Source organism: Thamnophis elegans, chromosome 2, assembly GCF_009769535.1.
Source record: "Thamnophis elegans isolate rThaEle1 chromosome 2, rThaEle1.pri, whole genome shotgun sequence".
In the NCBI taxonomy this organism is placed as follows: domain Eukaryota; kingdom Metazoa; phylum Chordata; class Lepidosauria; order Squamata; family Colubridae; genus Thamnophis; species Thamnophis elegans.
Genome location: NC_045542.1, coordinates 60,762,687 through 60,785,910, shown reverse-complemented (window position 1 = coordinate 60,785,910; position 23,224 = coordinate 60,762,687). Strand labels below are relative to the sequence as shown.

General features: G+C 38.0%; 1 long non-coding RNA gene across 4 annotated transcripts in view; it reads left to right on the top strand.

Annotated features, from left to right (window-relative positions):
- Positions 1–23,224, top strand: part of LOC116504184 — a 78,068-nt gene that overhangs the window by 37,635 nt on the left and 17,209 nt on the right. The window contains exon 2 of one of the 4 annotated variants that reach the window (XR_004254784.1): positions 21,319–21,480. The exons of the other annotated variants lie outside the window; for them this stretch is intronic. This is a non-coding gene — a long non-coding RNA (uncharacterized LOC116504184). The remainder of the gene's footprint in view (positions 1–21,318; positions 21,481–23,224) is intronic. 4 annotated transcript variants of the gene reach the window in all.

Sequence of the window (23,224 nt, the reverse complement as noted above, 5' to 3'; positions counted from 1 at the left end):
AACTAAGTTGATTTTTATGAGGAAGTGCAATTGAAATTTACTTTTAAAATAGCCACAGATCAGATGTACTTCATACTATTATAATTACCATGATAAATACTGTGCAATGAGAGGATCCATTTAGCAGATTCAAATAGCAGCTGTGAAAACTTCCTTATATTTTTAGTATCTACACTTAAACTTTAAAGTTTATATAACTAGTAATTCTATTTGAAAGGAAAATAAACTTAAAATTGTGGAGAATTCATTTTGAATTCACCTTGTTGCTTTGGAAATAATCAGAGGGTTCATGAATGGATTTGCTTCTGAAGAATGACTTCAGATAAGTGAAATATAAAGCTTCTTATAAAATGAATTATCAGTTGCTACCTACTACAGTACATCCATTCGTGTTCCAGATTTCTTTTGTATTCTTGTGAAGGTCACCTATGTTTATATATAAATATAAAGCTTGCCTTGAGAGAATGTGATCCATTGCAGCAGCAGTAATAGCAACAGCTTGAGCAATTAATACAATAATGCAATATGCCATCTCCGGTGGCTGATTAAAGATCTCATTCCATTCATCCTCATTACTTAAACTTGAAGATTGAGATGGGGATGATCAGTCCCAGAGGATATAGGTCCAAAAATAATTATGTATACATAGACCCTAAGCATACTGTAGAGTCATTTTTAAAATAATCTATGTACTGAATCTACCTCTGTCTCTTTCTCTGTCTCTTTCCATCTTTCTCTCTTCCCCCCTCCCCCCTCTCTGTCTCTCTCTCTCTGTGTCTCTCTCTTTCTCTCTGTTTCTCTCTCTCTCTCTCTCTCTCTCTCTCTCTCTCTCTCTCTCACTCACTCACTCACTCACTCACACATGCACACACACACCTATCAACTATCTATCCATCCATCCATCTATCTATCTATGGTAATTTGCTAGGAATCCAGAAATTTTTGGGAAATATTTTTTTTCAAGCAGCTAAATTATGTCAAACATGCTATAGATTCATGATGGCAAACCTATGGCATGTGTGCCAGAGGTGGCATACAGAGCTCTCTCTCTGTGGGCACATACGCCATCACCATCTGCTCTTCCTGGTTCCATCATATGCATGTGCACTAGCTAGCTGCTCTGTTCCGGGTTCTGGCACTCCAGCACACTCCAGTTTCCGCAATCGCTGTCGAAAACGTTAGGCGTCACTGCTATAGATATTGTACATGCAATCGAAATAATGCACTGCAAGCAAACAAACAAGTTTACACCACCAATGGTTACCTCTCATGGATAAAAATAGGAGCAAGTATAGTGGTATTTAAGGGCTTTTACTCTTCAGCTGCCTATAGTTTTTCCACTCCATCTCCCTTCCAGCCTCTTTCCTTCTGGAATACAAAAGTTTGTTGAAGGTCTACAAAATAATCTCCCATGTTTATCATAGTTTTGGCAGTGTGATGGAATGAATGGCAATTGATTTCGGGCATGCACCTAGATTAAACACTAGCAACCTCCACAACTAGCGGGGGGGATGCTTATTTGTCTTCCATGTGATCACAAAGACAGTCACAAATATGTAGGTTGAGTGACTATCTCCTTTTAATTTTTCAGTGATTCCTCTTAGCTTTTGGTTATAAAGCACATCAAGCTTGAGAAAGTCTGTGTACGAAACTGACCATCATCACCACCACCATTATTTTCTTTTATTTCATAGATAATTCTATAATAATAATTTAGTGTGTGAACACTCTAGCAGCTGTTTTCGCTGGCCAGCCAAGCTTAGTGCTTTTTGTAAGTTAAGTGATATGAGTGAAATATGGAAGCAGACAGAGAGGGAAGTATAGTTAGCATTCATTCATTGCTTATGTTGTACAGGGTGTCAGAACTAATGAAATTTTATGATAGACGGGCAGCTATCAGCTTCCTGGCATTATTTATCTTTCTTCCTCCTGGCTCCGTGTATACTCCCCATGATTTTTCATCCGTCTTTTTTTTTAATGCCAAGATGACAAAGCACAGACTTCACCTCTCCATGCAAAACCGACTAACTGTATCAGAGCATGAACATAATTAGCATTCATTGGTGATGTGTAATGTAAGAAAGGTGGGAAGAGCGTTTTATCTTGTAGAATTCCTCAGACGTATCTACAAAATAGCTTTAGAATACCACTTGCACTCTTTGATTCTTCAATGACTTTCTAAGAACTTCTAGGATCATTCTGTGACTGAGAGCTCCTCCCTCCATACTCCTCCTGGTAGAACAGATGTTGGAATGCACATTATTCTGATTAAGGAAACTACTGCCTCCTTTTCTGTCATTAATTAAAAGAAGTGTCACTTCAGGATGACACATTTGTTTGTGATCGCCTTGAAGTAGCCTTGTGAAGTAGACTTTATGATCGCCTTGAAGTAGATGATCCACATGGATCCAAAGCCTAGAAGTAAGTCTAGCTCTAATCTCATCTATCATTTATAAAAAACACCATCACTGGATTGGAATAGGAGGAATTCCTAGTAGAAAAAAAAAATAAGTTGATGGTTTATGTCATTTGTATATGACTTTTGATGCCAAATGTGTTACTTAGTGTACTCCCCTTTCCACACAATAAAAAACCAATGAAATAAAAATGGAAAATCACATTGCAGTTCTACATCTTGCATCTTGTTAGATTGGGTAATGGATTGGCACACAAAGGATTCATTAACAACAGCTCTTTATTGCAAATCAGGTATACATTCAGCTGAGGAAGGGTCGGACAGCAGCCCCTTTTAAAGGGATCTGTCAGACCCTCTGACCAATAGAATTAGACCTCTGTTCATGCCAGAACAGAGGACCTTGGTGGAAACCTCTGTCAGTGGGGGGGGGGATATCTTACACCCCTCCCCTCTGGGATAGAACAATCCAACTGGTGACATCACGTAGGTAGGCGGGCTTTTGCATAGCTCTGCCTGACTTGCGCAGTTCAGTGGGAGTGTTTTCCTTGGACAAGTCGGATGGACTTGTTTGCTCCGCAACTCTGCCTGGTGGAAACTCCTGGAACTTTCACAGGCCGCGGTTGGAGCTTCTGGAGTTAACGTGCTCAGAGCTCGCTGCGGACCTGCATCAAAATCAGATAAGTCTTCTGATATTCTCGGGCTTGAGTTGGTTGTGGAAGGACTGCTATTTTGTTCTGTTTGGGTAGGGCTTTGGCTAGCTCATGCAGGAGTTACCATTGGTTGTCTAAGCGTGGAGTTGGAAATGTGGCTACGGAGTTGGTCAATATGCCTTCTCCAATTTCTACCATCCTCGAGCTCTATCAGATATCATCGAGGACCGGTAATGCCTATTACTGTGGCAGGAATCCACAACGTTCCCCTGGTGTAGTTGTGGGCATATACCGAATCTCCTATGGTAAAAGATCGAACCTTGCTTGTGCAGTCTGGGGGTGATGAGGTAGAATAATTTGGATGTAACCAGTCTAAGTGTGACCTTAGGCGGTGCCCCACGAGAAGCTCAGAGAGTGTGATGTGTTGGATCAATAAATAGTGGTCAATTCGTGCTTGCCAATCACCTGGGCCCATCCTAGCAAGGGCCTCTTTTGCAGATCTCACCATTCTCTCCACCTGACCATTGGAGGTCGGATGGAATGGCACAACCAGGGCATGCCTGATTCCCTGAGATGCTAGGAAAGTCTTAAATGGCATGACCGTAAATTGGGGCCCGTTGTCAGAGACCAAGACGTCAGGCAGACCGTGCGTGGAGAAAAGTCTCCATTTGGTGGGAATAACTACCCGGTCCCCCCACAGCAAACACCAATTAATAATCAACAGTTCATCACGTTTGGCAAAATACATTTTGAACTCAGCCCCAACAGGCCCCTTGGGCCACCCCCTCCACACCCAGTTCAAAATTTGCTTTAATGTGGAGTCCTTTGCAGAGTGGCATGCAACGTCACTAGATGAGACGGGTCCGGTTTCCAGGCAGTCAGTGAGAAGGACCAGCGTCTCGGGAGTGGGGTTGGCGAGAACTTCAGGCAATGGGCAGTGGCTCAAGGCATCCACATGCCCTAAAGTGTAGCCGGGTTGGTGAATGAGACGGTAGGAGTAGGCAATCAGGAAAATAGTCCACCTGGTCATGCAGGGGGATAATGATACTGGGGTGGGGCGATCCCCAGCCAGTAAGCCCAGCAACGGCTTGTGGTCCGTAACCAGTTCGAAATCCCAGCCGTAGAGATATTTGTGGAATCTTTTTACTCCGGCCACTGCAGCCAAAGCCTCACAGTCCTTCTTAATTTATTCTATTCAGCTATGAGTACAATACTGATATTTTATTCTATTGCTTTGAACCTGACTTAGTTAAATCAATCTCGCATCCCTTCATGCTTGATCCAGAAAAGTCATTGATTCTATCAGCTACAAATAGACTAGTATTTCGATACCTAGATTTTCTTATAACTACTTAATAGTTCTACTTATAACTACATGGGTCTGATAATAATTCCAATAAAAAGACATCACTGAGTTTTATCAGAAAAAAATAAATGCTGAATCATGTGCATGCTGTATGGAAAGATCCTTTTTGACAACCATTCACTAGAAATAGAAAAAAATAGGAGGGGGTTTGTTTCCCGTAAAAATGACTATTTCCTGGGAAAGATGGATTTGTAAGAATATAGCCATGAAGACAACATAGAATTCTTAAGCAAAACAGATGTCTTGACTTATTGTTTTGTATGGTCTCTTTTCCAAAAAAATTTTCTGAAAATAGTAGTCAAACGTTAGCCTTGGGGCAGGGGGAGGAAAACTGCAAACACAATATCATCTCGTCTTTATTGTATGAGACAAGAAAGATGTGGCATGGGAAAGCCATATCTAACTTTTATCAATAGTTCCTCACATTTCATATTTTAAGCCTCATCTATCACTCTATCAAAGATCCTGAGTCCAAATATGATAGAAACACAACACTTTTTCCAAGGAGGATATCAAATTTATCTGTTATGGTATTTTTAAAGATTGAAGTTTTATTGACCTATCTTGTCAATAAAATCCTATTTTTTTATTGACTTATCTTGTCATTTAGATTTCTTATATGTCTCACTTGCAGTACACATGTTAGTTGAGAAATGGTGTCTTTTATCCTTTATTTCAGGCTATTAGTAACATAGGCTTACTTTTCAATAAGACATGTATTTAAACATGTTTTATATAATAAGTTAAAAAACAAAACATGTGTATTAAATTTATACACATTGTGAAGCTTTATTTAATTTCTTGTCTTTGTTTTTGATTAATGTTCTTTTTATGCTTGGTATGTATTTTAAACATCTTATTCTTAGTTTCGTCTTGATGTTTAATTTGTTCAGGAAAAACAGAAAAAAAATGTACATTTATGAATTTAGTGGGTCAGTGTTGAACCTTTAGAATGACCCCTGAAACCAGCAGAAAAAATTAAGAATGATCCTATGGGTGGCTAAGTTTGAATTTATATCTATCATTTATAGTGCAATATTTTGAAACTTGAGTTCTTCTGCCAGTCAGAGCTAGGATATCGGAGCCAAAACTTTGCACATTCTCCAAGGTTCCAGTTTTGGCTATAGGGACAGGTTGACTCACTCTTTCCTATGCGAATGATTTCATAAACTCTTAAACCCTGTGGAATTGGCACTCCCAGACTACATGTATTAGATGTTAAGTCATAAAGTCCTCACTTCAGTGGTCCTTAAAAGGGAATGAAAAAAGGCCTTCCACATGTCCTTTCCATTATCAAGGACCTCAGATTCAACACCTCCTTTCTTTTCCTTCATTCCTGAACCAGGGGAAATATTTTCCACTGACCTGCCCGCAGGGATATAAAAGAATGTACTCATTAATCTTACTGAAATAAAAAGCTTGGATTACCATCTTTGAAAACGGTCCAGAGGGGGAAAACTTATTTCCTGGAGTAGGAGTGAATAGAGAATATATATGGCTGGGTTTAATTGCTTCTAAGGTCTGTGATACCATTCCTGACTGCCAATATTTGTGAGATTTAATTCACTAATTGACATTTACCTTTCCCACTCATCAGCATCAGAACAAATTTCCCTGCATAACATAGATTTCTGCCCCCTGGTCTAACCTTTCCTGGTGCTGCATCAACAGAGCAATGCTAATAAAAATATCCATCTGTGCTTCAATATAAACAAAGCATTAATACACCAAACTGTGGCTTAGATTATATTAAGAGGCAGCTTTAATGATATTACACATCTGTTAGGGTGCATTTCCTGTCCAGGCGTGCTTGGTTGGCTTGTCTCTTTTGTGATAACTTTGTATGGAATAAAAACTAGGGTGTATATTTCCTATATTTAGTAAGCTTCTGCGACAGAAGCAAAAGGCTTTGTCCATTGTAAATGGCATTTCCCCAATACAATCTCATGCATTAATCATCTGAAATAATGTAAGAAACAAAGCATAATTGTTATTAAACTTCAGCATATTTCTTTTCTCTGTTCACATTTCAGATATCACTAAACTGTCACCCTCTTCTTGCCAGCAGTGTTGGGTTTGATAAATATGTCAGAACTGAACAGCACAATATTTCTTAAAATGCCTGTAGAACATAACCAGGGTGAAAAACCTACAGTGAGAGAGATAAATAGAATATGAGACCACTTCAGATATGCACTTATGGAAATATTACACAAAAACATGGGAATGTTTGAGAGAATTGAAACCTAGGTTCCCCTTCATGTTATTTTCTGTATGAAGATAGGTACTCATATGAAGAGCTATCTAATCCAACATTTTTTGTCACTGTCTGGTTCTGCTCCCCGTATTATAAATATATACAGTCTAATACATGTCAGTCTCTTCACCTCTAAAACAAAAAGTTAAATTATTTAAATACAATTCTCATATTTCACTCTGGAATGAGGCTATAGCTATGATGGCATGCGTGCTAGAGGTGGCACGCAGAGCCCTCTCTCTGGGCACATGTGCCGTTGCCAGCTGCTCTTCTGGGTTTCGGTGGGTGCATGGGCACGCAAAGACCAGCTAGCCAGTGTGCATGCATGTGCCGGAACCTGGAAGATTAGCTGGCCGGTACGCACATTCCTACCATTCCAATAACTTCACTGGAAATTCTTTATTGAGCATTACAGTCTTGACTGGGCAAAATAGCAGGCATGAGTCTGGGAGTCTGGAAGGTTTACGTTTCTTATAGCCTCATTGCAGGGCAACTGCAGAAAAATGAAGCCACAGGAAGCAAACTTAAGAGGATTGGTGCCCTGCAGGCTATAAACAGCCATGGCATTGATCCAGCCAGATCACTAATTATTCTTGGATGTTACCTTTTAATACCTTTTAATCTGCCCTCCAAAAAATAACGTAGGGGGAATCTGAACTACAAAGTCTGAAATCACAGCCATTCTTAGGAGACAAGAAAGAGAAATGAGAAGTCAGCAGCATCATTCTTGCACACAGGTGATTTCTGATCCTAGAGTGCATGGTTAAAAGTGGAGGGAAATGAAGAAGAGGGGATTCAGTAGCCTTATGTGAATACTGTAGGCCTGACAAAACTTTTAATAGAGTTTAAAAAAAACAAAACCAAAATAAGGGCAGTTCCATTCTGGAAAGTTGCATAAGACTCATACATTTCTTTATAAACTTTTTTTCCTTATTATCTTCACAACAATCCTACAAGATCTAATCCATGGTATAAATAGGATTAAACTTGGGTCTTTTTGTGTCAGCCATGTAAGAGAGTCGGGTAAAAAGCACACCTATCTATTGTAAACAGATTCTTGCAAGCCCTGGAAATACATCTCTCTTCTCTCACTATTGCAGTCCACAAAATTAGGGAGGGTCCCTTCTGAAACATTTGCCCCTCTTCCTTCTGCAGACTAAGTTGCTGCTTGTCTGACCATTTTTTAGTCTGCAGCTCTTCTTCCTGTTTTCCAAGGTCATTCCCACATACCATTTTACCTAGACAATTTATTTAACAGTTATCCCAGTACGTAGCCTAGAAAATTTAAATTCATACAAATATAATACAATTTTTTTAAAAAGCCATTACTTGGCAATGTTTCTGTTTTTTTTCTATTTCTCTTCATAGTTTTCATGTGAAACATGTAATTTTTTTTGGTTGGAGAAGACTGAATCACAATAGGCGTTAAGTAGCTAATGCCTTTTCTTTGTAACTTCTGAGCATCTTACCATCTTCTTTCAGCAGCTGACAGATTGATTCTTTCTTTTAAGTTCTGGTTTCTCTTAAAAGTAAGGATTCCACCATTAGATGATTATTTTTCACCAATGTTCCTGCTATTATTGCTTCCTTAATTCTTCTGGGATGATTGTATCAAAGCAATGATAGCTGATTCTCTTGTATTGTTCTCCAATCTTTCAAGGAGGAAGCTGTCAGCAAGTCAGGTTATTAATTCATTTGTATTTCAAATGTATAAAGCTACCCATCTTATTCACAGGGTCTGTTTGGAGCAGTACAACCTCATCCAGTATTAAAGATGACAGAGCTTGAGAATCTCAAAGCACAAAGTCTTGCAGGGTTCAGTTGATGTCTGTTGATTCCTATCCAGACTTTCATAGCCCCTACATTGGGATAACATGTCCACACAAGCTATTGCTTAATTTGTCAGGGCAGAGATGGATATCATGTTGATGATACTTCACATCATGGCAACCGTTAAGCTCACCCAGCGATCTCATGTAAATATTAAATAGAAGAGAACAGAGCATGTCATCCCCATACAGTAAGGATACCTTCCCAATCACTGGAATTGACTCTGAAGAAAGGAGGTGAATCAACACAGCGTTGTGCTGTCCTCCTCTAGTCCACTAAACTGATTTAGAAGGGTACCCTGATCAATGATATGGAAATCTGCCAAATGGTCAAATAAGACAGGGTGGGATGGACGTTTTGTCCATCCTACCCATGGCAGAGATCATCCAGAAGTACAACCCATGCCATTTCCATCCCATACTTAGGTCCGAATCCTGATTGAAAAGTATCCAGATAATCTGCTTTAGCCAAGGCCCTCTGGAGCTGCTGTGCAACCACCTTCTCAACCACCTTCCCTCAAAAAAGGTACATTGGATTCTGGACAAATAAAATATCCACTATCATGTGGTTCTGTGTGTGCTTCTTGAGGCAGGACCAGACCAAGTCTTCCTTAAGAGGTAAAAGAACAAATACCTCACCGAAGAAGGAATTCACCACTGTGAGAGCCCATTCACAAATGCTACTTGCTTTAACAAGCCTGGAATGAGTCTAAAGAGCAAGTGGCTGAACTCACAGTCCTGAGGATCCTGTCCACTTCATTAGACCCCAAAGTTTCAAATCTGAAAGAATGAAGGGTTTGTTGTATCTCGACACTGTAAACCACTGTAATTGCAGTGCATATTTTGAACCATATGCTCTTTACAGAATTGCCAAAAATTCATTCATTTAGACTTCTCAACAGGACTGGATATTTTTAACACACAGCGCAATCTCGCTTGCCATTCTATCATTTCTGTTCCTTTTGAACAAATTGCATTCTTTAATTGGATTCAATTAAAGGTCACTGGAGTTATCCCACCAGGTTCCCATTATAGATATTAGATCATAGTTTTCTTTCTCTTTCTAAAAGTCCAAACCAATCTTATTTATTTCCCATACTCTCTGAGCATGAGTGTATATACAATGAAGGTCATGGACTATAGGAGCCAACGTTCTTTCTGATTTATCTTTAAGTGGTTTAAAAGGCTCAGTTAGAGCAACACTTCCATTTTCCACAGTGCTCAAGTCTTTATCTAAAAGTTTACTTCACACTTTTCATCTACTGTTTCACAGGATTCCATTTAAAACCCTCGTAATCAAACATATTATGCTTTATACAGACAGATTGTTACTGATTCTTATGAGTCGAACCTCATCCTGGGTAACAACCCATCATCTAGAAATTCAAAGCATCATACCAGAAACCAATTATTTCCCATCAACATGATTTGTGTAAATGGTTAATGATTTGCAGTATTCCTTTTCTGATCCTTTTCCATGATCTGAAAGGATGAACAATTATACCATTTGAAATGACTAGATATTGATTTTTCTTCATTTTCAAATTGTAGACAATATTATTTATTTCTACATGTATTAGCAGGAATTGATAACTGTCAATGGGCATAGTGAAGTTGTCTTATTATTGTCCCTGATCCTGTTTACATCACGGATCTGGCCAGCATATATTTGTTTCATAGTAGTGAGTCAATAAGTACCATAGTGGTGTTTCCACTTTTTCTATCGTAAAGCCTTATTTCTTTGAACTAATCTTTTTTTTATTCTTATCAACTGAATTATAATTAACTCTTTCATTCCTACCAGAGCTTGGATTTCCTGCAAATGTATGTCAGATTGATAGGAAGAGAAACAAAAGACAATAATTCTCACCTGTCCTTTCATCTTCACTTTTACTTCCTAAGACAACGCCAGCAAACAGATTTTTATTTCTTCTGATCTTTTCACAGGCTATTAAGATGATCCAGTACAAAGTCTTGCCTTTTAAACATCCCTGATAAACTATTCTTAGATCTCCTTGTACACTTGTTCAGTGCACTTGATTCCCCAGAACTTGGCTGTCTTATGTATTTTTTTACATTCTCTGTTTACTCACCGGAAATCAATAACTTGATCAAGAGCTCTTAGGATATATTCCTTGCAACCAGCAACTATTCAGAAGACTATTCTAACCCTCAAGCTCAGCTTGTGATCCCTCACATGCTCTGATATTTTCTTATTTTCCCATTCAACTCCTGTTGGCTGTCCCTGTTTGCTAATTCTGGATTTACTTATGCCGATATGAAAGAGGCCATTTATATAATGTCTGTCAAAGTAAAATTATGGAAATAGAGGGGAGTAGTCCTATTTCGAACGATGACATCACTTTTTAAATTATTGAACTGACTTTTCCATTTCTTTCAGGAAGAGCCAACACCACAGAAATTGTAGCCCTCAAAATATAACGTGCTCGCATTGATCGATGTTAGTGAGCACATGGGCTACTGCATCAGGGACTATATGAAGTTTCTCAGTGTTTTAAATGCAGTACTTTTAAAGGCTTTAGAGCACTTTATAGAGGACCAAACAAATGGTAATAAAACCATGAAAAGTGTAGCAAAATCCTCCTGCTTTAGGTAGGCCCACAAAACTGGTACACTAATCAAAGCTGAGCAAAGGCCCCTGCAACACAACCTTTTCTTGTTGTTGAAGCATGAGAAATACATCCAGAAAGATCTCTAAGTCATGGACCTTCTCTGTCTGGACTTGTGCTTCTTTATTATTAGAAACTACTGAAGCAGACAAAAACCCTCAATGAACTGTCTCTTGCTTGGGCTCAATGTTAGCCTCTTCTGTCCCATCCCAGGCCCTCACAACCAAGAGGAATGAGATAAAGCTTCAGTGGATTGGGAAATCTAGCTATCTTCAGCATACTAATAATTCTATTATTTTGAAACACATATTTTAAGTCCATATAAGTGTGGTAGGAATCACAATATTTAGTGTTGGAGGAAATATTCATCTGGTTCAGTTCCAAGCTGGGAGAAAGGCACTGGAGACAAAATGGAGGCTGGAGGCTGATTGGAAAGGGGGCCCATTTATTGATCAAGCAGAACCACCAAACACATGTGATTCTGGGTAGCTGACCACATGGAGTTGAGAGTGGGGGATATGTATACCTTCTGGGCTTTGCACTTGAACTTCCTGTTGATGTGCAAGAACATGCATTTTATTGGCTGTTATCAGGCTCCCATGGGGTTACGTTTGGTTGAAGTTTGGACTACTGATGCAATGAAGGGGCACTGGGCAAATCATATTGTGGCTGAGGGTAAATCCCACCTTTGTTCAGACCTTGCTGCAGGGAATTTCAAAATATCTTGCCTTGAATGGATTTCTGCTTATGACTAGAGCTATCTATCTCTTTATCTCTTAAGTGCAGACGTATGCTGAAGGCTATTAAGAAACGTGGGGGTTGCTTTCAAAGAGCATATTTCTCCATTTCTCCCTGTAGGGAAATATAATATTCTGCCTTTTTAATATTTCCTAAAATATTTCATTCTTCTAGGAGAGGGATGGGTGCTAACTTTCTACAGTAGAAAAATACTAAGGATTTGCTCTGCTAAAAATTTGGGCTGAGAAGAATGCATCAGGGTGGTTTGTGCTGGAATTCACAATGATTGATTTCCTCAGCCTTACGGTGCATTGAAGCTTGTGTTACCATTTATTTCATCCTCATAACACGTTTGCTTCTTCCATCTACCACAGTCCGCCAGATGTCTGCTATCTTCAAGTCAGTTATATTTCCATCTACAAAGAGTTCCAGATTGCACTCGCTTTCCCAAACCAGGACCAGCAGATCAACTTCCTAGGTCTGAAACCAAAAACAGAAGATCAACTTTCAGTGCAATGAAAAGGATTAGGCTATATTTCCGAGCCTCTGTCTGTAGCCTAGTAGATTGTTTAAAGTTGCAGATTTGAAATGCTAAGTTTCTTCAAAGGATTAATTCATCTTTTGATCCAATGAGCACTCTGCCAAATGCTTCTTTCCCTATCTCATCCAAACACATGGTGTCTTTTAGAAGCTAATAATCCCGTTTGCTGCCAAATAACAGTTTTTTTTTTCCAATATTGCACTATCAGGTGGAGTATAAGAGGTTTAATGTCTCGGGTATTTCTTTTCCCTCAAAAGTTAAATCAGGTGTATCTAGTGCTGGAAGAAGCAAGCCATTCCCACACTTTATAGGTGTTCTTTTCAAATCTTCCACAGCGGCTCATGCTGATTTGAACAATCCATGACTGCTTTAAGAAAAAGGATAATTTTATGTCTCTGAATCATTCCTGGTATTATGAATGGCAGAGTAGCACACTTTATTATTTCTAAAAAAAATGTACCAAGAGCCCAGAGATCTTTGATTTTAGGGGCATCGTGAAATAATGGAAAGAGTAAAAATGAAGAACAAAGGGGAAGCGAAAAACTGCAAATAGTTTAAAAAGCCACAAAAACCATAATATGTCCTTTTTCTGACATTATATTAGGCAGGAAGTCAATGAACTAGAACTGAATCAGTTTGAAAGAATATTCTCTGCATATGCCAGCCTAAGGCTACAGTTTTATACAGTAATCATTCTACCTGGAAGAAAGAGCCACTCTGATTAAGGATAAAAATTGCATACTTAGTTTTTAAAAATAGCCAGATAAATGTTACCTTCATTATTAATGGTTAATATAATAGTAGTGGCAAAAATAGTCATAAATAAATGGTCCTTTTCTAATGTTTTTGTCCTTCTGGAGTGAGCAGAGACCGGTAGCATTCTCATGAATCCCTGCCTCCATCCCTGGAGCTGTGTTATTCAGCTCCACCTCTTCCTTTGGATTAGATGGCAAAGGCTTGTCCCATTATTTAGAATCCTGATTGCACAGGAAATCTAATATGGAAAGAAATGGATTGTTTTCTTTTCATTTTAACAGAGGGACCATGATCAGTATCCCTGCATTTCCATTGTATAGGTCTATTTGTGGGAAGCTCGAGATGTCTGAAAGCTCTTTAATGTTGTGAAGAAGTGGGTTGGACAGGATTTATCTTGGGAATCCACTAAGTGGCAAAATTACCAAGATGATGAAGTGCTGCTGGTGAGTAGCCCAATAAGTTTCAAGAGATGATTAGAGGAGATGATTCATCCCAATACACCTCCCCTTCAGCCAGAGGGAAAGGGCAGCTAGAATGGAAAGTTATAAACATTGTAGATCATGTGGCAAATGCAGCAATTATTATTATGGTTCATCACACAAGTCAGCCAGACGTTCAGACTGGATTTGGCATTTTTGTGTGCCTACGGAGTTCCTTCCCAAGGACCTGGATAGACAGGTGTGGATGTTTGTTTGATGGTATTACAGGTATTGTCTCCGGATGGAATGGTGCTCCAGTAGTCTGGAGATTGCACTTGAAGTGCCTATTAATATTGGTGCTATTTTTGCTTTCTTTGGCCACAATTGTTCTATTTCTATTTGTGGGTCATTGCATTTTATGATTTTTTCCAATTTTTTTCCTCTTCTCTTCTGCTGTCTCCAGGCACTGCTAGATATCCACCATCCAGACTTTTTTGGTCTTTGTTATCAAGAGTTAAGTCTGGAGTGTTATGTGGGAGGTGCTTGTCTATATAGACAAGACTATCTATATCAAGGTGTCTTTGGCATTGGCCTTTTGTTGTAGATCACAATCACAAAAAGCACCAGCAACAGAAGATAAGACTAAAAAACACTCTATAACAGTCCAGGGGATAAACCAAATATCTGAATAAAGAGATGTGTGTTAAATAATGTACAGACCTGGACTAGCAAAAAGGCATAACATCCCAGGAGAAGGAAGGCATTCCAAGGTGAGTGTGACAGTGCCAAGAAAATCCTTAGTCTGCAAATTTCCAAAAGCAAAAACAAGGCTCTCTTCAAAGATTGTGATGTTTCTAGACTTTGTGAGAAATATCTAAGTTCAAGTTGTTTAATGACTCCCACTTGAACTTCCTTTGGCTTTGGTGTCCCAAATGTACAATTTTTTTGTTTTTTTGTTTTCAGACTTCTAAAGTCAGAACTGGGCTAGGTGAAATTGAATGACTTAGATAACTTGTGTATGGATCTGAAAATTAAGATATTAAAGACCAAAGTCAATCAATTTTATTGCATTCAGAGTGCACAACCTACTTTCCAACACTACATTTGAGGTCGTGATTTATTAGGTAAAAACAAGGTTATGGGTTTCTTTCCTTTAAAAAAAACCTAATGACTTCCCGCCCTTTACATTTTCTAGAAGCATCTGTGATCTATATAAAATATTCAAACCGAAGTCAGAGAGAGAGAAATATAGGACTTGACATGCAAAAAGAGACATTTTTCTACTTCATTCCATCTCTAATAATCAGTAATACTACATTCACTTTTTTGACAACTGTCTCTTCATATATAAAAATGGATTAAATAAATTTAAATTGCCTGATTTTCACTTGTAGAAAACTGCTCAGTTTTACTTCAGCTATAGTTTTATCTGTCATCCCCATCCCCATTTAAAGTTGCAGGAAAAAATAAATGCAATCTAGTGTCTAGAAGTTCTCTTGAAAGGACTAAGGAGACAGCTTGCCCAATTTTTCAAAGGTGCAGGAACTCATGGCACCCCATTATCCTCAAATAAAAGAAATCATACATAGTCTCTTGAAGCAATGGAAATAAGCTGGGAGGTTCAGTGTAGCAGAAGAGGATTATGACAATAATCAGGAAACATCTCCATCTATTAGCTATAATTGTGGGAGTTGTTTGCCAATACATCTGGAGGATAGCAAACTAAGAAAAGCTGTCATAAAAAAAACACAACTGCATTCAAATAGTTTATGGAAGGGAAATTCAGTCTTCCAGAGGAAGCCCTTTTAAATGGCTTGCTCTCTTGAATGTCCAAATATTATTATCCTATATTAATTTGGAGTTATGGAAAGGCATGTGAAGTTCTTGGCAATCCCATCATAAAACGTGCTTTGAAGAAAGTAAGTGCTGGAGTTAAAGCAATATTAAATACATGCATTCTTTCACAGAAACCATTCAGGCAGGATAGACATTGGAGAAAATGAAGGCACAGCTAAGGAGAAAGAAATTGATTAAATGCCAGTGGGGATTATAAAGTGAGTGAAAGTATAAGAACATAATATGACTGGTTACGCTTTCTATTTACGGTAATATATGGATATATTTTGTGTTGAACCTTTGCATTGACCCATAACTCCTCACTAAAGTTAGGGAGAAATGTGTAATGCAAATTCACCTAATTTCATTTCCTGAATATAAACATAGAATAGTTATATGTTGATTTCTTCATCCTTCCAAATATTTCAGTGTTGCTAGTAATTCAAAAGCTGTGCATAAAATGCAAATGTTGCGGAAGATAGGGGAAACAATACATAAATTATACATTTAAAAGTAAAAACCACATTGAAGGGAAAAAGTGTGTGTGTGTGTGTGTGTGTGTGTGTGTGTGTGTGTGTGTGAGAGAGAGAGAGAGAGAGAGAGAGAGAGAGAGAGAGAGAAAGAATATATACCCGATATATTAAAAAAAATAAAAATGGAAAATTGTAATAGAAATAGAATCCAACAAATTTAAGGTTGACAAAATGGGCAAAATTGGACTTTATAGAATACTTTTTCTAGGGTCTCACAAACTTCATGTGCCATACCTTTTCTGCCCCCAATGCTCATTGACTAGCTCTATATCATTCCAGTTAATATAAAGTCTTTGGTGCCAGCAAATATATTTTACTTAAGTACCATGGAGAATATTTGTAGCTCAGAGCTGATATGAGAGATCCTTGATGCTCTCTGAGCTTGCTTATTTTCTTTCAGATGTTTCATTATACAAATTAGGTAACATCAACACTGCACTGATGATGTGCAGACTTTTTCACATCTGAAAAGTCTGAAAGAAAACAAGCAAGCTCAGAGAGCACCAAAGACCTCTCACTTTAATTAAGGTAATAGTTTTTCATACTCTTCTGTATTAAACACAATAAAAGCCGATATCTTGGGGTTAGGAATTTGGGGGTCAATTTAGGATGCCATGCTCTGGAATGGAATTAAATAGTTGCTCCCCTTTCAAATGGGAGGAAGAAACAGCAGTCCAAAAATGTGTAGATCAGAGTCGCATGTGCTGGCAGTAATACGAAATTGTAGGCCAGTGCTAATTCCCAAATAGATTAGTCAAGCATTTGATTGTGTGGTGAGTAACCTGCCATTATGCCATGAAATGTAGATAAATTGCATAATAAAGGGATTCCACAATCAAAATATCCACTGAGGCTGTCAGCCATTATATTTCCTCAATGAAGTCTAGGTCATGAACAGTAGTTCAAGCTAAGTCATGATTCAGAAGCTCACCCACCCAACTTAGCTATGAAACAGTGAATGAAAGCAGACAACCCAGGAGTTAGTATTGATGGGCAACTCAGAACCACAGGGCAAACAGTAAAGAAAGAATAAGCAAGGAGCAAAGAACAAGCAGATTGTAGCATTAGCCAAGTCAGCTTTGCTGTTTGAGGTGGTTCTCTTACAACATTTCTCTTGCTAGAAAAATTTGCTTGAAGGGAAAACATAGAGTAATTCCCATATTGAGCTTCTAGTTGACACTGATTAGCTCTGGCTCTCCCCAGGCCTACTACCTACTTGTCCATTTCATGACAGAAGTGAATAGGATCAACCACAAGGAAGAGCCTGACAGAAATCCACAATGTACTCATTGGTTTTAGACTGAGATTTTATTCAGAAGTTGGAGTCCCTATCTTGTCCCTATTCTCTCTCTCTCTGATGGGACAGGTTAATTCCTGCAGTTGCCTAGGCTTTTTGCAGGTTCCTGGACTTTCTGCTCAGCTTGTTATCTTCTCTTTGCCATCAAGGATGGTAGGTTTTATAATTCTTATTTTTAAAAATGTTTTTTATTTTTTTTAAATGCAAATAATACAAACATAGACATGTACATCTAAATACAAAAAAGAAAGGAAAAAAGGAAAAAAACCCTAATATTACAGTGCACACACATACCCGAAACCCTGTTTCCCCCACTTATGTTTCTTCTTCTGTAACAACTAAATAATATACAATATCTTCCAATTGTGTCCTTATCCCCTCCAAAACAACCTATATTCTTGAGTAGGTTTATTCCCTTTGCCTTCAACCAATGCAGATTTTATACAATCTCCCTATATTTCAGCATAATTGTTTGCTTTGATCACTCCTTTTAAAATATATTTGTTTGTATGTTCCAACCACTTTCTCGCATCTCCAACAAATATTTATATATTTACCATCTATTTGATTTAATTTATGTGATATTAGATACCACCTCCGTATCACTTTATATCCATTTTCCTTAACTCTAACTATATTCTTATATACTCTTCTATTCCAAATATTTTTCTAATAGTATCATTTATTTCTCCTAAATCTGATTCCCAAATTAATTTTAAAACTTTTCCCTGCTCTTCTAATTCAGTTAATATTCTATATATTTTCCCAGTTCTTCCTTTACCTATATATTCTTTATTCACCTCAGATTCTTTTATAATCATTTCAAATTATGTTAACTATCTATCTTTATCCTCCTTTTATAATTCTTGAGCCTTGGGACCTCTTTTTCTATAGGTGGGATATTAGCCTGTGATAAAGAAAGGCATAATTATCTACATGTGAGAGAGCTATCAGTGCAATGGTTGAATTAAAGTAAGAATATAGCCTATCTTCTTAAATAATGTGCATAAATTCTGGGATTCTCTGATTTTCTCTGATTGGTAGGCATGTATGAATATAAATCTAAAGAAAAGTGTAATGCCTTTCTGCATATGCCAATTGTAAAATAATAGCAAACAAAGTGAACTCTATCATCAATGAGAGCTGATCCATCACTTTGCTTATTTTGTTTTTCTACTTCTCAGGGATTAACACAATGCTCATGAAACACAGGTAAAACCACCAAATTTCATGCACTGCAGCAAGCCAACTGTTTGCATGTGCCTTTGAGCCAACAATTGCTTCCAACACTTACACACAGCACATACTAAGAAATGTGTTATTTAATCAAGGATGGCACAGTTCTCCAAAGCATATCCTTTCACAATTGTTTTCAATTATGCATCCTTGCCAAGTTGTACTTGCTTATTTAAATCAAGCAGATTGGAACAATCTGCAGTTGGCCTTTATTACTGAGCCACCTCTTATGCTCTTGGCGGCCCATTTTGTTTTCATAAAATAAATCCTGACTTGAGCAATGAATAAAACTTCAGCTGAGGTCTGTGAGCTGTGTGACTAGTGGTGGGGTTCAAAAAATTAGATGCTCCCCTGAAACTGTTAAAGTAGAAAATTAGATAATCAAGAAAAAGGCTTTTTCAACCCTTATCCTGTCAGTTAGAATATGGGAATTTGTTTTTGTGGGTCTGGGGGAGAACAGCTTTTATTTGCATGAGCCCACCTGCAGGTTGAAGTGCTACAGCCCACACCCACTTCCAATCGTAATGAAAACCAGCCCTTGATCATTCATATCTTAACTAGCACTCCAAGGCAGTACAAAAGTCCCTTGACTTTATTGCAGTCCTTCTCTATTATGTTCTTCCAGCTGATTAGTAATTCCTGTTGAATCTTGCAGTACAAGTATAAAAAATTTCACCTTCCTCTTGTTAGCATTTTAGTTCTTTTATTTTCTTGCTAAAACGGATTTATAAATAACGTTTTACCTCTTGGGTTGTTCAAAGCAATGCACAATAAATCACAATAAAATAAAGGCAAGAACAAAATATCCTTTAATGCAAGCCAAAAACAGATTTAGAAATCATCAGAGACCATCAAAAGTTCATAAAAATAATACAATTTTTGCTGCTACAATTTTTTTTTAAGCCAATGTAGCCTTGATATATAGTACTTTTAGGAACTCCAATGGAGAATTAAATGGTAATCAGGAAGAGGTAGATAATTCTTGGGACATCCTCTTTATACATAGTGTATGGATACCAAACCTCAGTGGTGCAGTGATTAGAGTGCTGTACTGCAAGCTACATCTGCTGACTGCAGGCTGCCTGCAAATTGGCAGTTCAAATCCTACCAGGTTCAAGGCTGACTCAGCCTTCCATCCTTCCGAGATCGGTAAAATGAGTACTCAGATTGTTGGAGGGCAATATGCTGATTCTGTAAACCACTTAGAGAGTAAAGCACTGTAAAGCGGTATATATGTCCAAGTGCTATTGCTATTCAGACCAGCTTCGATTCCTGGTTTCTGTTTCTTCTAACACAAGAACAGAGAGTAGAAAATCATCAATGGGCATGCATTTTTATATCTTTCTTCCAAGTGAATTGCTGCTATATTGTGATAAAAGCAAAACAGACCATTGCTATTAAACAGATAGTTTAATCATCTGGAATCCCATGGCAAATAGCATTGTCAATGTTACCTACTGTAGTTTGGGAAATGAAAGAGCTGCAAGAAAACAATCAAGCTTAGAGAGCACCAAGGACCCCTCATATATACGTGTGTGTGTGTCTGTGTCTGTGTCTGTGTTTCTGTGTGTGTGCGCGTGTGTGTGTGTGTGCATGCATACTAGGAAAAGAACTTGCTGCTCTTGGAACCAATTCCTAGGCGCATAGAAGTGAGAAGACTTTATATAAATAGAAAATCAACAATCAGCATGCATTTTTATATCATGGATTCAGAGTCAGTATTCTGGAGATGGATTTGCCATTTTGGTGAAGGAGACGGTGTTTTGGGAGGCAACAAATGCTGTATTCAGTGTATAAGGTACACCCAGATTTTCAGCCTCTTTTTTGAGGGAAAAGGGTGCATCTTGTACTCCGAAAAATACGATAATTGGAGCTCACCCCATAACACGGCACTAGGGATTCGAACTGCCGAACTGCTGGCCTTTCTGATTGACAAGCTTAGCATCTTAGCTACTAAACTGTACACACACACACACACACACACACACACACACACGTTAATTCCTAGAAATAAATTGAAATCAATTGAATCCGAATACCAGCAGCATCTTCTTTAAGAAGGATTTCTCCACACCCTTCAGTCTATTCTATACAGTTTGATATCAAACCGTCTCCCTGAGACCTGTCATAGCCAAGGCTTACTTATAAAGGGACACTATTCAGCAAAAGGCAAGAGGCAAGTCTTTCCAAAGAAGAAAACACTGCGGTTGACACATAACAATGTCAATGGGTGGCACAGTGCCAAAGCACTTCTCCTTTGGCACCTGTGACAGATCTTTAAAAAGTGTTTAATTACTGCCGGAGTTGAAGTTGTCACAGCATTTCTGGTTAGACTCAAAGACTCAGGCTAACTTTAGCAAAGGGTTAAAGTGCCAATAAATCATGTTTCAGATTGCTTATATAAGCTAAATGAAGGTGAGATTTATTGTAGCAAATGTACTCTTAACAATAAGAGTGAAGAAAAGATGAAAGAAGACTGATATTTAGACTTTTTTAATAATAAAAAAATGAGTTCACCCTTGCTCATTAATCTCTGCAGGGCCACTGGTTCTTCCCATGTATTTATTGTGGTATGACTAAACTATGCAATACTATACTCCACTTGGACTAATGGCAGTGCTGAATAATTTTGGGATCTACTTTCAATTTCGGAAACATGAAGCATCCCATTGCTTCTAATAGGCATAGAATGATGGTGATTAACCAGATTCACAATGGATGGAGGCTTCATGGGTCAGAAAGAATAGATGATTAATGACTTTTGAATTGTAATACCTTCTCAGCCTCAGAAATGACAATGGACAATCTGTCTAGGTAATTCTGAACTCTTCACCTGGAGCTCTTGAAAGAGAACCGTGGTGATGCAGTGGTTGGAATGCAGTACTGCAGGCTACATCTGCTGATCGCAAGCTGCCAGCAATTTGACTGTTCGGGTCTCACCGGCTAAAGATTGACTCAGCCTTCCATCCTTCTGAAGTGGGTAAAATGAGAACCCAGGTTGTTGGGGGCAATATGCTGACTCTGTAAACAGCTTAGAGAGAGCTTTAAAGCACTGTGAATCAGTATATAAGTTTAAGTGCTACTGCTAAGTGCTATTAATCCATTTGTGCATGTCTTAATGCTTAATGCTTAAAATGCAGATACATTCCTGACTACATACTGTTATACAGAGTTATATGTCTAGAACAAAATAACCAAAGTAAATTTAAACAACTCTCTTCTAAGTATAATGTATATCCCTCCAAGAATTTAAGGAATCTCTCTCTCTCTCTCTCTCTCTCTCTCTCTCTCTCTCTCTCTCTCTCTCTCTCTCTCTCTCTCTCTCTCTCTCTCTCTCTCTCGATGGAGAGAGAGAGAGAGAGGTAGGGGTAGGGGTAGAGGTAGAGGTAGATAGGTAGGTAGATGATAGATAGATAGATAGATAGATAGATAGATAGATAGGTAGATAGGTAGATAGGTAGAGGTAGAGGTAGAGGTAGAGGTAGATAGGTAGGTAGATGATAGATAGATAGATAGATAGATAGATAGATAGATAGATAGATAGATAGATAGATAGATAGATAGATATATTTAGAGTTACAACCCCTGGTATGCCCAAGTATGGGAGGAAGATCACTACTTCCATTCTCTGCCCTTCGGTTCGTCACAAGAGACCATCCAGACAGAAACCCAATATATTTACTGTTGCCTTTTTGTTACATTTGTTGTATTTGTGCTGATAAATAAATAAAGGGAGACTAGTATAGATCTATTTCAAGCTATTTAGCTCTCATCAGCTTCCCAGTAAGGGTATGGCTAGCTGATGAGAGCTAAATAGCTTGAAATAGATCTATACTAGTCTCCCTTTATTTATTTATCAGCACAAATACAACATAGATATATATCTATATCTATATATATCTATATATCTATATGTCTATATGTCTATATATATATCTATATATCTATATCTATATCTATATCTATCTATATCTATCTATCTATCTATCTATCTATCTATCTATCTATCTATATATATATATATCTATATATATCTATATATCTATATATCTATATATATATAGACTGCAAAAATCCAAAAGTCACCAAGAGGTGGTAAGGAGTTTAATTTTTCCCCCCATATTCTTTTGAAGCCATCTAGTGAACATCTGTATTTGGTGCTGAACTTATGGTTGCTCTGCTTACACATTATGAGTTGAAAGGAGGGAAGATAAATTGCATTCTTTCCAATCTTGTTGCATTCAAACTCCAATATTCATCACAGTTTTTGACTTAAATGTCAACTAGAAGACCACATGGCCATTCTGAGGCAAATGGTAGCTTGTCCTTCCTGCAGTCCTTCCTGCATTCTTTTTATACACTCTGGAATTCATTTCAATTCAAAGATCCCATAAATGTAATGTTAACTCATCCTATACACAAAAAAATGCACGTAGTTCATGACTTCTTCATAATCTATGTTGAAGAAATGCTTCTGTTGTCCTCCTATATCAACTAGTAAGAACCTGGGGAATTAACCCACCACTTCTTCATTTTTTTTAGAAAAATGTAGTGCCTAATTTTAAATCTCTTCCCACACTAACTGGGAGTTCCACCTTGTATGTCCTGATTTGTCTTTTGGTGGGACATTAAAGTGACCCATCCTGCAATTTAGGTTGATCCTACTCTGTAATTTGAGGCAGCTTTGTATGTTAGGATCCTGGCTTTTACAAGAACAAGA